At 42.5% G+C, this 17,614-nt stretch overlaps 1 protein-coding gene across 1 annotated transcript in view; it reads left to right on the plus strand.

Moving 5' to 3' along the window:
• Positions 1–230: 230 nt before the first annotated feature.
• Positions 231–17,614, plus strand: part of UBAP1L (ubiquitin associated protein 1 like) — an 81,767-nt gene continuing 64,383 nt past the window's right edge. The window contains exons 1-2 of the mRNA XM_085644567.1: positions 231–325; positions 15,614–15,658. The gene's annotated coding sequence lies outside the window, so the exon portion shown is untranslated. The remainder of the gene's footprint in view (positions 326–15,613; positions 15,659–17,614) is intronic.

A 17,614-nucleotide genomic window follows, 5' to 3' on the forward strand; every position in this document is an offset into this window, starting at 1 on the left:
CATCGTAATTGGTCGTTAGGAAAACTGTATGATTTGGTAGGAAACAATGATTCCGAATCGGATTCAACAATTCCAAATCCCATCGGTAGCCCTTCCTAACAACTTCATAATCGGCCCTTTAGTTTTGAACCAGTGACACTTTGTACTTTCCAACCCATTGTGAATAGTGAAAGTGTAGTGTTATGACCTACTACATCTCAATTCTTGTAGACCCAGTTGGCTGTTCCAAGTGTAAAGTGGAGTACCAGGCTGTGATGTGATGCGCCAACGCCCAGCTCTGTAGAAACCTGCACGTGACGAGTGGGCAGCACCTGCCAGTAGTTAGGTAAGTATAGTAATGACTGTTTACACGATGTACAACAGACCAGATTGTTTTGTATCACGAATAACGCCATTTCTTGTTTGCCACTTATACAATGCTCAGTTTATAGGTTTCAGGTCACACATAAATAGATAGCATATCATTTCTAAAATAATTTCCATAGTAAACATTCCAATGACATTAATTGTATCCCTCTGTCCAGCCCCATCTTTGTTAAGGCTAATGGAATGTTTGCACTGTGGTTGATCAGAGCACATTTTGCAGAGCATAGTTTTCTTTTAATTTTTCAGTGCTTTTTCTACATCCAGGATTTTGTTTTCTTTTTACAGCCCGTTAGTTTCCTCATGGGCTTGTGCTTATGCCACAGATCCTGTTTTACATTCTGATGTGCTGCAATTAGCTGTTGGAGAACATTCCTCTCCCTGTACTTGCTTGGAGTGTTCTTGATGTAACCATGCTGTACACTTGCCCTCAGCTAGAGCTCTTTGTCAGATGTCTTGGGCAGCACACAAGGATAGATCCAGTGCTTTGTGGCACCGCGTCAGACTGTTTCTCTTTTCAGCAGACCCACCCCTACCCCTCCCTCTCCCCCCCTCACCTACCCCAGTGAACATTCTTCCAAGACAGGGCTTCAGAAACAGGGAAGAACACTCATTGCTGACTAGTGGACAGTTCTCAAGACCATCCAACCAGTGGTCACCAAGAGTTTTAGGTTCTGAGGTGTTGCCCACCTGTACCTTCAATTCAGAGGTGTCCTTGTGGCTTCACGCTGGGATGGTTCATGAGGGACTTCTATGATATAATACATAGACCAATACTAAGGTGACTGTGGTAAATAATTTAATTACCGGGACTTAATTTGATACAGAAACATAATAAAAATAGCTCAGTAAAATAAGAGGCAAAATCCGTGGTATTAGAGGTTCGGAATGGGCTTTATTCCAATGGACGATTCGAATCGTTGACTCCAAGTTCCATCACCACGGAGGTTCAGGAAGTGAAGTACATACTTTATTGATAAGTAATCACTTTTATACAATAGGCATTACAGTGAAGCAAATGCAGGAGGCGTAACAATTGATAGTGAAGATAAAACATACATGCGTAGCAAAAGTAGGCGTAACTGGGTGTAACTAAAGAACGTCATCAGGTATGATGTCATAATAGGGTGGTTCCATGAAAGAATTTCGCAATGTCAGCAGAAATACTTGGCAGAAATGCGCGCGCAGCAGCATGACGTATGATTGACGTGCAACTAGGGGGTGAAGGGGACTTGACATTTAGCTCTACATGTGGCGACAGATGTCTGGAGGGTCAAGTCAACCTAATCCCAAATCATATCTAACATCCTATGTTTAAAGAACTATGTTATCCAAAAGAGAGGTCTCTTAGAGTAGAATCTTATTCTATACTGACTATACTGACTGTTAGTGCGTGTACAAGCGTCTAAGTGTCTACACTAGATGCGAGGGCAGAAGTCTTCCATAATAATAGGGCTATGAATTACTTGCATAAAGACAGAGAAGCCGGGCCTTTGCTCGGTAACTGGAAGAATGTTTACTTAAACTACTAGACAGGAATGCATTGGGCAGGGAGCGGAGCAGATAATTTCGAAGGTGAAATACAGTTTTTGGCAGGCAACAGGCTGATGTCAGGCATCGTGAGCCGCGCAGGGAATGAGACAAAGTTCATGGTCACAGATGCAGGCTCAGACTGGAGCTTTCAGAGGCAGAAGGCAAGAAAAGCTTGATGACAGAATCAGGGCCTACTTGCCTGGACTGTAAAATGGCATAAGTGAACCATATAAAGCCGGTGGCCTTTCATACTTAGGAATGGAATATCCAGCCTATTCATGGCGGATCTGAAAGAGGACATGTTGACGGTGGATGCACATGTGTTTGCGTCTTCATAACTGGAACTGGAGGGAACATACATGTACTTGTGATTCATACATGAAACCGTTGGCGTCCAAGATAGGGGACATAACTGATCGGAAAAATCCATATTTCCACATTCCCTCCTTGTCCCCTACTTGCCCGTTAAGAGATATCAATCTTCATCAATCCGTTGATCTGTTCATATAGCATCATTTGTTCTTCTTTTTTCTTCTGGGATGAATGAAATCTTGGTGGTGGAATACACGATGTGGCACACAGACCACAGATCGCTGGTCCACATTGTAGACATAGACAGCAACTGAATAGTATGAGAAAGCCAATACCTAGGAAGGATAGGACCTTCCATCCAAAGGTAGATAATACACTCCAAAACCAACCGGACCAAGTCCAGGTGCCTGGACTCTGGTGTATCTGGCTTACAATCTTATGAAGGCGAGTTATGGCTTTATATACAGATGGCGAATTTTCTGGTATGAAAATGCAACAACTTGATCCGATGACCCTACAAGCTCCGCCCCTATCGGCCAGGATGACGTCAAGGACAAGACGATTTTGAAGCACAACAATCCGCATAGCAGACTGCTCTTCTGTTAAATTGCCTAAGGCGGAAATAGTTTCGTTCACTACTGCTTCAAGGGTTCTAGTTAATCTACGTATCAGCTTACTATTAGTAACGGTACCTATATATGGAAAGAGACCTTTATTGAAATCTGTGTATTTTTCCCATGCTGTTTCAGTGTAATCGACTATTGGGAGATCTCTCCTTTCTCTATTGTGTACTAAATGAGTATTTCTGTGATAATCAGGAGGAGCTAGGAAAACAGGTGGCAAAAGGAATCCGATGTAGCAGGTACCATCCCAATCTAGAGGCAGACGTATATACGCCGTCTGACCACATATAAAATAGGAATGGCGGGAAGCTCTAAATGTCGACTTGCCTTGATCACTAAATTCTATTACAGTGGTGCATCTACTATGGCCCGTATGTATGGAACCATTCTTTCTTACACATAATTCACCTTTTACTGGGAATATTGACATAGCGGGCAAAATTGGAGTAGCTTCGGATTCGACATTTAGGATCATAAGATTAAGCGTAAAATTACCTAATCCATACACTTCGTTTTCTAGATCAGTTCCTGTTCTTTTGGGAAGTCCCTCCTTGTTAGGGTAGCAGACTTTAAGTAAAACTAAGTTCAAATTTCCCCATACCCAGTTGTCTTGATAAACTGCAGAATTCGAATCTAGGGAATTAATTAAGCTAAACCATGCTCCACAGGAGCCGTTGTGTGTGAACGGGTATGGAAAGAGAGGTAGAATTCCTTTATAATTCTGATAGGGAGGGAGTCCGCCACATATCCAACAATTTGTAGCATTGCTAACCTGATGGGAATGATGTAACATACTAATAAACGTGTTATTGCGCAGCGCAAATCTATAAGACAACTCATGCGGAGGTAATTCACTAAAAGAATGTTCAGCAGTAACATTATAAATATGTCTAGAAATAGGATAATATATGTGCAACAATATACTTGCAGTGATTATTAAAAGACTTAAGAAAAACAAAATTAATAACGTCACTGTGCAATGACTACGCAGTGATTTACAGTACGCATGTCGTTTCAGTTTTATCCTTCTGTTTCGTTCTCTATACAGGTCTAAGGGATACATGTCAGAGACAAATTCGACCGATTCACCTTGGAGAGGACTTAAACAATCAAATTGCCTGACTGGTTAGACCTGAGTTTTAGTTTGTATAGTTCGTGGCTATTCAGTTCAACCAGAGGAAGTTTTGAGTCAATCGGGGAAGACACGCAAGGTGTGTCGTTTACGTCTGACGACAGTCCATGAAATTTCTTGATATGACTTGAATGTATCCAGCCTTTTCGACCTTCGATCTTCACGGCTGTCCTCGTCGTTAGCAGTACGAGCTGAGGCGACCTCCACCTAGGATCCAGCTGAGACTTCCGATCAAAGTTCCTCACTAAGACCAGATCTCCTGGAATTACGTCATGGGGTTTCACCTCAGTGTTGTCGGGAAAAGCTGCAGCTACCTGTGAACGACAAGATTGTAGTGCAGACATCAAGGAAGCCAAGTAATCTGTCAGCATATTACAGTCAATATCAGTTATTTTGCGTGGTATAGGCGTCCCCCACATATTTGGTGGTCTGCCAAAGATCACCTCATACGGGGATAGCCCTGTTCGAGAGTGTGCTACCATTCTCATGTAAAAGAGTGCAACTGGTAACGCTACTACCCAGTCGACACCTTTCTCCCTGCATATTTTGGACAATCTAATTTTCAGGGTCTGATTATGTCTTTCCACGAGACCTGCTGCCTCGGGGTGTCGGACACAGTGAAATTTCCACTGATAGCCTAACAAAAGTGAAACGTGTTTCATTAGTTCGGATGAAAACGGCTGGCCGTTATCTGAGTAGACAACACGTGGTAAACCGTATCGTGGGAAGAATTCTCGAACCAACTGTTTGGCAGTAGTCGGGGCAGTGTAATCTGAAACCGGGTATGCCTCTGTCCAACGGGAAAGAGCACAGACAACTACGAGAACATATTTGAATCCTCGACATCGTTCCATCTGGATATAATCCATCTGGAGGACTTCAAAAGGGTGATCAGGAGGCTGAAATCCACCCTGTTCTACGGGAATGCTTTTTCCTGGGTTAAACTGACAACAGATCATACAGGTACGAACTTTTTGTTTGGCTGCTGCTCGTAAATGTTTGTTGAACCAAATGTGTTGAATGCTGTCTAGCATAGCTTTTTCTCCTAGATGCGCTGGACTATGTACAGTGTTAATAATGACTTGGACCATTGAATCAGGAAGGAACCACACAGATTTTTCCTTCGTCATCCATCCTTGATCCGTTTGGATCCCTCCTAATTCAGTCCATTTCCTTATTTCGTCTGGTGTAGCATGTGTCTGTATGTCAATTACGTCAAGAGTGGGATCTTTAACCGTCATACAATGTGTTGGCGTCGGGACTATTGTCTTTGTCATGTCGGATGTTTGAGTTTGAGCAGTCTGTTTAGCTGTTCTGTCAGCCAGATCATTGCCTTGAGAAATGATATCAGTAACTCTCGTATGAGCTTTACATTTCATAATTGATATTGCAGTGGGTAGATGTATTGCATCTAATAAGGCATGAATGAGGGGTCCGTGCTGAATGTGTGCACCGTGAGAAGTTAAATAACCTCTCTCTCGCCACAGCACGCCGAAGTCATGTACAACTCCGAATGCATAACGTGAATCAGTGTATATGTTGACTTTTTTATTTGTGGCTTGAATACAGGCTTGTGTCAGAGCGATGAGCTCTGCGGCTTGAGCTGACAAGGTATTTATGCAATTTGTTTCAATGATTTCAGTGTCTGTTGTGACTGCGTAAGCGGCCACTAACTCTCCTGTACTTGTTCTCATACATGAACCATCTACATACAACGTCAGGTCTGGGTCTGACAATGGGACATCTGTCAAGTCTTGTCTGGGTTTCGTCGTGATTGTAATAACTTCAATACAATCATGAGCTAGTGGGTCTGTTCCGATTACAGGTAAAAGTGTGGCAGGATTCAATGTGTTACAACGTCTGATTTCTATATGTGGTTGAAACAATGTTAATTCGTACCCTGTAAGTCGCGCAATAGTCAAATGTTGTGTTTGCGTTCGATTCACAAGAACCTCTACTGCATGTGGTACTTGAACTGTCAATGGATGTCCTAACACTATGGCATCGCTTTGTCTGATTGCTAAAGCTGTTGCTGCCACTGATTTTAGGCATGCAGGCAAAGCCTGAGCTACGGGATCTAATGTACTAGAAAAATAAGCACATGGTTTGTGTGATCCTGCTTGTTCCTGTGTGAGTACTGACAAGGCATTACCTTCGCGCTCTGTAACAAAGAGTGTAAACTGTTTATTGTAACATGGTGTTGCTAAAACAGGTGCTTGGCATAAGGCTTTCTTTAGGCTTTCAAAAGCTTGTGCATGTTCCTGAGTCCAAGGGAGAACAGTCGATGTGGCTGCCTCCTGTGTTGTCAATTGAATGAGTGGTTTTGCTAGAAATGCATACTGAGGGATCCACTGCCTACAATATGAAGTGAGGCCTATGAAAGCCCGCACCTCCTTTTGTGTCTTGGGTATTGGCATGTTAGCTATTAACTGAATGCGGTCGGGTGTAAGCTGCCTTCCCTCCTTGGACAGCGAGTGTCCAAGATAAACAACTCGCTGGACACAGAATTGCAGCTTGGAAGGGGACACCTTGTGCCCCTTTTCGGCTAGAAATTGTAAAACTGTCAGTGATGCTTTCTCACATTCAGGTTCGCTTCTAGCGGTGATCAGCAGATCATCGACATATTGAAGCAGGGCAGTGTTGACTGGCATGTGGATACTGTTGAGTTCTCGTTTCAGTGCTTGGCTATAGATGCTGGGGCGTTCTGTAAATCCTTGAGGTGCGCGTGTGAATTTAAAGCTATGTCCATTTAAACTAAATCCGAACAAGTATTGGCTTTCCGGATCTATTGGGACGCTGAAAAAGGCATTCTTGAGATCAATTACGGTAAAGAATGTTGCTTCGGAATCAATAGCTGTCAGTAATGACGAGATATCTGGGACCACAGGGATTTGTGGCACAATGCATTTGTTCAATTCGCGCAGATCAATAACCAATCGATATACTGGCGGGGCCTTTGGATCTGTTCGTTTAAGAATCGGAATTATCGGGGAATTACATACATTGGAGTCTGTTTCCACAACCACTCCTTGGGCAATGAGCTCGTCAATGATTTGCAGTAAAGCCACTACAGCATCTGGTGGTAACTTGTATTGTCGCATTCGTGGTAGTACCACTCCTGCCTTTAGTGTAACTCGATATGGTGTAATATTCATGCAACCAACATCAGTAGGGCCTTGTGCCCATAAATGTGTAGGTAAAGTCTGCAGTCGGGGATCCATGTCTCGAGACACATAGTGACCTTTGAAATCACGTAAAAACAATCTTACTCCTTCCGGAGAACAACATATTATAGCTCCTAGAGCTTTCAGTGTTTTTATACCTAACAAGTTTTCTGGACATGATTTAGTAAGCAATAAATCTGTAGTTCGGGTCAAAGGTCCTATCGTAAGTGGAAGAGGCTGTGATACTTCATTAACAATAGGTTTTCCTGAAAAACCAAGGGAAATATTCTGTGAGCCTGAGAGGGGTGCCCCTGGAACTTCACTACGTTTTATGGTTGTTCGACTTGCCCCTGTATCAAGTAAAAATTTTCTATCTTGGCCTAATAGTTCACTATGTACATAAGGTCCTTCTTGGTCTACAGGGACCTCGATAAGGGGTAAGTCAACTTCCCTCTCTAGGCTGCTTCATGCGTATCGTTGATAATCAGGATAGTCGTACTGTGCGGTCTGGTACAGCTGTCGTGTCGTGGTTTGTGTGGCAGCAACAGGCAGCGCTGGTGCAGCTGGCACAAACTGTATAGACTGTTGTGGAGCTGGCATGGACTGTGCATGCTGCGGGGCTCCTTGTTCATTCTGATCCTGTCTAGGTGGCCGTGGTCTTTCCTGTGTTTTACCTGTGGCGATATTACGCTTCAGGACTGGGCAATCGTGTATGTAATGACCTGGTTGTTTACAATAGTTGCATGTCCCTTTTACAGGTCCTGCTGAATCACCGGACTGTGTCGTACCCTTTTTATGACCTTCAGCTGGAACTGTCTGGGAGACTAGCATTTTCATTTTTGTGTCTTTCATGCGTCTTTGTTCATGTTCTTGTTCCTCTCTAATTCTATTGTGATGATACTGTAACATTTGTAACATTTGTGATGGGGTATTACCTTGCCAGGTACTCTCGAATTTTAATACTCTATTCTTCACTTGGGGCAAGGAATTTTCAACTAATTTTGTCACAAACAGATGTGGGTATGATTCGCTACTTGCTTTTATGCCACTATTTATACCAAAACATTTTTCAAATCGGGCATAGAAATCACTAGTGTCTTCATCTTGCTTTTGTTTACAGGCTGAGATTGCACCCCAGTCTTCCTTTTTCGTAGTTAATAAACGTGGCAGTACCTGCACTAGTAAACCTGGTAGTGCTTTAGTTTTATCCCCAAGCCCTGCTCCTGCAGTTCGGGCCTTTTCTTCTGCTTCTAATGCTGTCCAGTCTATCTTTTGGTCTCCCACCTCCCACTCTTTTTCCTTAAGTTTTTCATAAATGCCAGCAGGCATTAATACCTTTAATATTGTCATAATGTCGGGATAGGTATACTCTCCCATGAGTAACATGTCTTTAATTTCACGGTGAAAACCCGCTGGGTCTTTGTCATGACTGGGTACCACTTTCTTCATTTCTAACAATTCTATTTTTGATATGGGCGTATATACAAATACACGTTTAAACTCATTGTCCTCGCCCTTTATTGGGTGTACTTCTCGTAAGGGATTCTGTCTGTCCATGTAATACGTCGTTCTTTCCTTAATGGGCAGTGAGACATGTTCTGGGCATACAAAAAGAATGTACTGCTTTCTTGATTCTAGTATTTCTCTAATTAACTTAGTACCTGAACCTCTCCATCTATTCGTGAGTAGTTCAGTCAATATATCAGGTAAGGGACCAGGATCGGAATGTTGGCTTTTATATAGTATAAGAAGTTGTTGAATCATATAAATCCCAGCTAAACGCTGTTCATCTGGGGTGAGGTTCAAAAATGTGTGTGCTACTGTATCATCACCATATTTTCCGGGACTGTCAACCCAATGAACGGCTGACCTGGCTAATTCTTGTTCATCCATAGAATCGAGTAAATGGTAACCCCTTCGTTCTCGGAGTAATTTGTCAGCGGCTTGGAACGAATGCTCGGGGGACCTTATATTTATTATAGGTGTTTGGAAATTCCTGTTATTATCTGGACATATCGGACGTATCGGGTCAGTAAAACATCTAGTACTATTACAAGATCTTCCTCTACCTACATAGGCTATGGTTTCTGACTGTCCTGTGGGCAGTCCTGATCCTTCCTCCTCCTCGTTTTGTTCAAACTGGTCTACCGCTAATCTCTCTTCGTGTAGGCGTTCTATTTCTTTACGGATCTTTCGGCACATGGCTATTATACATTTTTGCCTATCATGTCTCCCTTCTGATATATTCTGGCTCCATCTGGTAAGAGTTTGCATTGTTTCCGGATCTACCCCCGGTCGGTCTTGATTTCTGATCACACAATTTATGAGGAAACGTAACAGTTCCCCCTGTATCTCCACTTTCTGGTATTCCATAGCTCTGTTAATACATTCAGAATCTCGCCCTGTTTGGACAAAATGATATATATTATCTAGATGCACAGTCATTCCTGGTAACTTCCCTAAATACACCTCAGCTCGTCTGATACGTAATGATGCCAGGATCATTTCGTCCTCTTTGCCGGGCACAGGGTCATATCTACAATCTACAAGAAGTTCCTTAAGCGTGCGGGAATTTATGAGTTTGGGGGTACGTGGATGTGCTGACTCTTGAAAAGTAAGTTTATTTATTCTGGGTGGCGTAGAAAAAATGTTGGTAGCACCTCCGGTAGCCCCGTCTGGGGTATCGGGCGTGAAAGGATTCGTTGAACGCGATACAGCAACTATAGGTGTGGACACAGCTGTAGAAGCAGCTGTAGGAACAGATGTGGAAACAGATGTGCTTGCCGGAACTTGTGTCAGGATTTGTTGTTGTAGAGGTACAGATACAGGATCTTGGCGTTGAACCTCCCCGGCAGACGGTCTATGTGGGGCGGGGTTAGCATACTCGGGAGCTGCGTCATCTAAATATGAGGAAAGAAAAACATCTTCTGCGGTTCTAGGATGCCCCTTAGGATGCACTTTTATTGGAAATAATGGGGGTGGCAAGTCTTTTGGTATCTCCGGAGTAGCCTTAGGTAATCTTTCGGCCAGAAGGGGATACATACCATTCATAAGGGCATTTCTTTGTCTGTATACTTGTTCTGATTTCACTCGTGTACCTTCTTCAATTAATAGATTTTCTCGGACTTTATTTGAATTCTCTTTATTTTTCTCTTCCTGTCTGAGTGCTTTTTCCGTACGTCTATGAGATTCTTTACGCCATAACTCAACGGCGTCTTTCTGTGACTGTCTAGCTTTCCTTTTCCATAACTCTTCCTCTACTTTCATGATGCACTCTGCATCCCAGGTCCCAGCTGCGGGCCACCTCTGACTTTCTGGTAATTCCTTGGTGTAGTCTACCCATAAATCAAGAAATAATATAGCGTCTAAGCCGTGTTTATGATACATGAAGTACCCTGGAGTGTCCCTAGGAGGAATAGGAACAGCTTCTTCGAGTACCCCTTTCCTAGTTGTGATCTGTCTTAGTTTCGAAAAAAGCGGCATATTGAGAACTGATCTGATACTTGATCTTGAACAAACTTAATACAATAAACACAATAATGAACAGTCATTCACACCACAATATGCAGGACGTATTAACACATTTAACATTTAACATTTAAATGAGCAACAATGATGATGACGATCTAAGGAAACTTAATCATTAAACATAATACTCGGCATTAACTGAATTATTCTGAATTTATATACTTGATATACTAGATATACTGCTAAACAGTACAGATACACTGCTAAAACAGTGCAGACCGGATTTGTGTACCCAAACCCGTCTTGACCGGCACAACCTATGTGCACGTCAGAACGCCTCCCCAGCAATGGTACTCACCGGGTAGCTCGGAACGGAAGGCCTCGGAACGGAACTGAACTGGACCGGACTGGACTCGACTCGAAAACTTCGGAACATCGGAAACCTCGGAACTTCGGAACTTCGGAACTTGGTGGGCCTCTGTATACCTCGGATCTTGCTCTCTCAGCTAGGCTCTGGTCGGGATACTTCGCACTTCTCACCGCCTCGTCTGGGTGTTGATCGCAGCCTCAGTCGCCCCCGCTTGACCGGAGGGAGATACAGGAAATCCTGCTGGTACGCGTTGTTGTCCGTCCAGCTGTGGCAGGAGACCGGGCCTGCAACGCACCGCCGGCGCGTGAGATGAGAAAGTGTCCCTATTCGGGCGCCATTCATGTGGTAAATAATTTAATTACCGGGACTTAATTTGATACAGAAACATAATAAAAATAGCTCAGTAAAATAAGAGGCAAAATCCGTGGTATTAGAGGTTCGGAATGGGCTTTATTCCAATGGACGATTCGAATCGTTGACTCCAAGTTCCATCACCACGGAGGTTCAGGAAGTGAAGTACATACTTTATTGATAAGTAATCACTTTTATACAATAGGCATTACAGTGAAGCAAATGCAGGAGGCGTAACAATTGATAGTGAAGATAAAACATACATGCGTAGCAAAAGTAGGCGTAACTGGGTGTAACTAAAGAACGTCATCAGGTATGATGTCATAATAGGGTGGTTCCATGAAAGAATTTCGCAATGTCAGCAGAAATACTTGGCAGAAATGCGCGCGCAGCAGCATGACGTATGATTGACGTGCAACTAGGGGGTGAAGGGGACTTGACATTTAGCTCTACATGTGGCGACAGATGTCTGGAGGGTCAAGTCAACCTAATCCCAAATCATATCTAACATCCTATGTTTAAAGAACTATGTTATCCAAAAGAGAGGTCTCTTAGAGTAGAATCTTATTCTATACTGACTATACTGACTGTTAGTGCGTGTACAAGCGTCTAAGTGTCTACACTAGATGCGAGGGCAGAAGTCTTCCATAATAATAGGGCTATGAATTACTTGCATAAAGACAGAGAAGCCGGGCCTTTGCTCGGTAACTGGAAGAATGTTTACTTAAACTACTAGACAGGAATGCATTGGGCAGGGAGCGGAGCAGATAATTTCGAAGGTGAAATACAGTTTTTGGCAGGCAACAGGCTGATGTCAGGCATCGTGAGCCGCGCAGGGAATGAGACAAAGTTCATGGTCACAGATGCAGGCTCAGACTGGAGCTTTCAGAGGCAGAAGGCAAGAAAAGCTTGATGACAGAATCAGGGCCTACTTGCCTGGACTGTAAAATGGCATAAGTGAACCATATAAAGCCGGTGGCCTTTCATACTTAGGAATGGAATATCCAGCCTATTCATGGCGGATCTGAAAGAGGACATGTTGACGGTGGATGCACATGTGTTTGTGTCTTCATAACTGGAACTGGAGGGAACATACATGTACTTGTGATTCATACATGAAACCGTTGGGGTCCAAGATAGGGGACATAACTGATCGGAAAAATTTATATTTCCACATGACAGCTCGGCTTAAACCTCAAAACAATTCTCTAGTGCTAAAGAATCTTAAATATAAGCTGTCACTGTGTAGGTCAGTCTTTCTGACCGCCAACACAACACCCACCATCGTAATGTGTTGGGCGGTGTTTCAGTCACCACTGGCGGGGAGACATTCCACTGAAAGCCTGTCGGTGGTGGTCTCCCCGCATATCGTAATCAGTCCCTCTGAAACTATGATAACCAGTGCAGCCTCAGCCACAAGATTGAAACTACTGAATATATTTCATATAACAAAACCTTTCCTTACACACTAACACAAGACTCATTTTCTCACTAGTCCTCTTTCACAATACTATGCAAAGTTCTAAATGTTGCCACCAGGACTCTCTTAAATATTTCCAAAACACTTCTATGTTATAGGAACTTCACAAAGCCAGCTAGTCATCAGCAATTCATTTTTTTAAATTAACTTTTAACGTTGATTTTCAGTGCCATAAAGGGTAGTCTCAAAACATGTATATATAATTTATAAATGGTAAGTAACGTATGTACCATTGGTAGTGTTCTGTTATACAGCTTTTATTGTTGAAATGCTCGTGATGCTAATAAATAAATATATAAATTGGAAGTTGGTATAACTTGTATACATTTTGGATCAATTGTACTCTTTTCAGGGACATTTATGCAGTAAGAAAACCTATTGAAATTTTGTATTACCTGCAGATTACAGCGTTCAACTCTTTGATTCCTTTTTTGTTAATCAAATGAGAAATACTAATTAGACTTGTTATTCAAGAAGCAAGAGAAATGTTGTATGAGTGTTGAGCCACTCACAATCATTGACCCAACTTGGAAGGCTCCCCAGAGCTCAATGTGTCTAAGACCAAATGACACCAACTCAGTAGCCTGGATCGCTTCAGAAAACATTTATCTCCGATGACTGCACAATTCATGGCATAATAAGCCATCCTGCACACCGCCAACACTATATTAAACTTCACCACCCTTGCCAACATTGAACAATGTATGCAACCTGATCACATCACACCAAACGCTGCAATCACTTTCCACAGCATGCCACCCATATGACCAGATATCACTCTTTGCAACACACAGTCCCATAATACAACGCTTTGTACGACAACATATGACACTACAACACCCCAAAACAGCACAACCCTGATCCCCATCCAACCAGCTCATGTCACATCATTCCATACAATATCAAACTAATCCTATCCAGGGTGTGGTATGGATTCTGCAGGGGCCTAGACATGATGGATGTTTGGAACAATGTCTCATTCTTCATCTTTTGATCAGCAAATATACAGTTGCCAAGTGCAGCTCCATCTGCCTGGCCTTCATTGACTCTCCTCTGTCTTCGACAGTGTTGTGAGATCTAAATTGTGGGAAATCTTCAGAGCTTGGGGGTAGATCAGGGTATAGTTACTTTTTCACGTACTCTTTACTGCAATCTTGAAGCCTCTGCTAGATATGGTACGAACAGTGAATGTACATATCCGATTAGCTTGTCTTGGGGTGGTGGGGAAGGAGTCGAGACAGGGATGTGTGTTTGCCCCTTTACTATTTCTACTGTGCATTTATGGGCTTGAAGCTGCCCTAATTGATTTGGGGTAGGGACAAGCCCAAGGCTAAGAATAAGGCTGTCCTCGTATTCTTGTGTGCAGATGATGCTGTATTATAGGCAAGAACTTCTAATGGGCTTAAACTCTTACTGGATACCTTTGTTATGTTTTTGGCCAAACTGAATCTTGAAGCCCCCCTAACCAAACCCATAGGTATGGCATGTGGACCAAAGAATATCCAGTCCTGCAGCTGGTCATACATGGCAGGACCGTAGCTAGAATACACGAATTCCCCTACTTAGGTGTAACTTTTGATTCACAAGGATCCTGGGCACTGTGCCAATCCAAACGGACACTGAGATTCTCAAACACTGTTGAGTCCCTTTTCATTCTGGCATCCTCTATTGGAAGAAAACCCATTTGCATGCTCTTAGATGTGTAAAACAAAAGTGTTTACTTGTTTTAAACTATGGCTTAGGGGTGTGAGGGTATAAGAACGCGAAAGCCCTGCAGACATTGGAAAACAAGGTATGCGACGTATTTTAGACCTACCAGCTCGCTGCCCTATCTATACTGTTCATGAGGAGTTGGGTCTCGCGTATGTGAAAGGTTTGATTAACATTGCCCCTCTTCTGCTATGGTGCTCGATTTGTGCAATCCGCAGGCTACATTTAACACAGAGGTCATCGAGGAGAACCTGTCTTGTAAACTAGAGTCCTGGATTCCATGGCTTTCCTATATCCAACAAACACCCAGCAAGTTGGGCAGACCTTTAATTTTTACGAATTCTTGAGGTTTAAGCACCAGAGTTAAAGGGTGGCTAAAAGCAAATTCTATAGCCCTAAGAAGGGAAGCTAAGGAAGTTGTGGAACTAGCTCAAACTAAGATTTATACAACTTTGAGAGCCGAACCACATTTGGATTTGGTAGACAACACCTGGAATCGGATCTTACTAAGTTCATATCTGGTATTGTCCGAAGCTATTTATGCTTTCCCTTGGGCTAGTTTGAAGGGTCATCTATCATGATCTGCCCATGCTACGAGTATTCTATCCAAACCTTATTGCATTTTACTTTCTTTTGCCAAACGATTTTAAGAAGATCTGGTTTTGTTACATACAGTTCACCCCGAGTGTGCTCTAGTGTTTGCTCCTTTTTAAAATCTGCCCTTTGCCATAGGGCAACACCCCCCCCCCTCCCCCGCACCCCTCCCACTGAGTCTTATATAGCGCGAACTTGACTGGAAGGTATCCCAGCGCTTCACAAGAGCACCAGTTGCTTACCGACGGACACATTTTAAATTTTATTTTAAAGACACGGGTAGATTTGATTTGCCCAGAATCACAGGATGTTTTTATTATAAATGTTTAGGTAACTTTGAATTTCTGGATAAACTGCTTTGTTGGGTGTTTTTTTTACATTTTATTTTATATGTAATGTCTTTATATTTTCTATTGCTTTCATGGTTGTTTTTAAATGATGAGATATATATATTCATTCCATTGTGAAGTGATCACTCAGTAGGCTAATATATTTTTGTATCCTATCTTGCAGGATGTTGGAAGGTGAGGAGTGATACTCGCTAGATTTTTAAGTGAGGTAAGTTGTCCTGTAGAAAACACAAACATATATATATATATGGACGAAAAATGACTGGTTTGGCCCCTTTGAAGTTTTACATATGAGAACGCAATGCACGATTCTCCAGTCCTGAATACATCTTGTATTTCCTGAATGCCTGATGTTTTAGCCAGTAGCCAGGGCACTGAAACAGTTCCAACTGTGTATGTGTAGTTTGCAAAGAATTGTGTTTTTATCCCTATTAGTGAACATTTGCTACATTGGCAAATTCAGACTGAAAGATTATACTAGCATTTTCAGACCTTAACTCGTGCAGTGTGTATGTGTGAATAACAAGGAATTGGTTTAACCTTTTTTATTGTAACATTTCATTAGCGCGCATTGTACGTATTTTTAAAATACCTAATTGCCGGAAAGGTTCAATCAAATGGATTGTGACTTTGAGCACTGAAAGGATGCCGTAATTAGCCTGATTTATGGCTGACTAAGGCCTATATTAGATGCTACATTCCCATTTGGAGCACGTTCACGTGGTCATGTAATCCGGCGGGGACATCAAGTTAAATGTTTGTGATTTCTACATGTGCATTAATGCGCTGCAAACATTGAAAAGTAACGAGGGCTTTTAGACAGCAATGTATATACCTGCCATGATTTCACTATTTTAGCTTGAATTCTGTAAAACTGTTGCTTGCAACAAACCTGGCAGTGTATTGTTTATGGTAGAATAGTGTATATAAGGTGATTACAAAATGGCGCTTACTGGGTGACAAAGGCTGTTGCGCTGCCGAAACGCGTCCTGTCTGGGGTGACCCAGTGGAATAAACAGTGGTGATTTTCTCCCATCCCAGAGTGGTAAAATAAATATATATATATTCATACATACATACACAGTTGCCTTTTGATACCCTGCCCAACCACTCAAAGTTTTCACCACACCATACTATGACGATTCTCACTCTTTCTAACACCACACCATACGACGCAGCGTCACAACAGAAAAGAACATGCCATATCTTTTCAAAACTTCACCGCACAACACCCTATGTCACCATTCAATAAATGCCACTACACCATATTTTGCATCGTCAAACCACAACATCAAACCATTCAATGTGATACAATACACCAATCCCACCCAACAACTCATCACATCATGACACACAACATACCATCATATCACTCACTCCAGACCACCCTGCACCACATAAGTACAACACCACTATGACACAACTGACCACACCCTCACCAAATCACACTGCATGCCTTTATACACACTATACATCAATTCCTGGGCTGGGTTGATATTGGGTCAGGGATGGTTGCAGACCGGAATGAGTTCTGGGACAAGGGACGTGCTGTGAGCCAGGGAGGGTTCTTGTGCCAGGGAGAACTTTGAATAGGAGAAAGCTCTGGGGATAGCAATAAATAAGGCAAACTAAGACATTGCAATGTGGAGTAACTAAATTGTAATGCAGAAAGCCACAGGTACAGTACGCTCAGGTCATATCTAGTTGGATGTTGCGGAGACTGGGGGTAAATTTGTATATTGATGGGACGATTAGGAGTATTAAAACAAGAGGCCAGGAGATGTGGGCAAGACACTGTGGAGGCGCCTAACAGGATTATCTAACCATGGGTATTCAATTATGAGCTGAGATATTCATAACCCTGCAAATTGCCCCAAAGTTACATCTTAAACCATCTGTCTCCCCTGTCGAACTACTCGTGTCCCAAGGCTTCATGTTAGCCCCATTCCTGTGACACGGCCATGCCTATAGGCTGTCTCAAAAACAAGGTGCCCTACCTGCCACGAAATAAGAACCAACCATTCTTTGGCTAGTTACATAATTATACGAAATCACAAAAAAATACTGAAATAGAACTGAGAACAATATTGGATGAGAGCAGATCTGACTCCAGTACTAGGAAGTCTGAAAATTGTGATTTCAGCATAAATAGAATCTAGTTTCA

The sequence above is a fragment of the Triturus cristatus genome, chromosome 3_1, assembly GCF_964204655.1.
Source record: "Triturus cristatus chromosome 3_1, aTriCri1.1, whole genome shotgun sequence".
In the NCBI taxonomy this organism is placed as follows: Eukaryota; Metazoa; Chordata; class Amphibia; order Caudata; family Salamandridae; genus Triturus; species Triturus cristatus.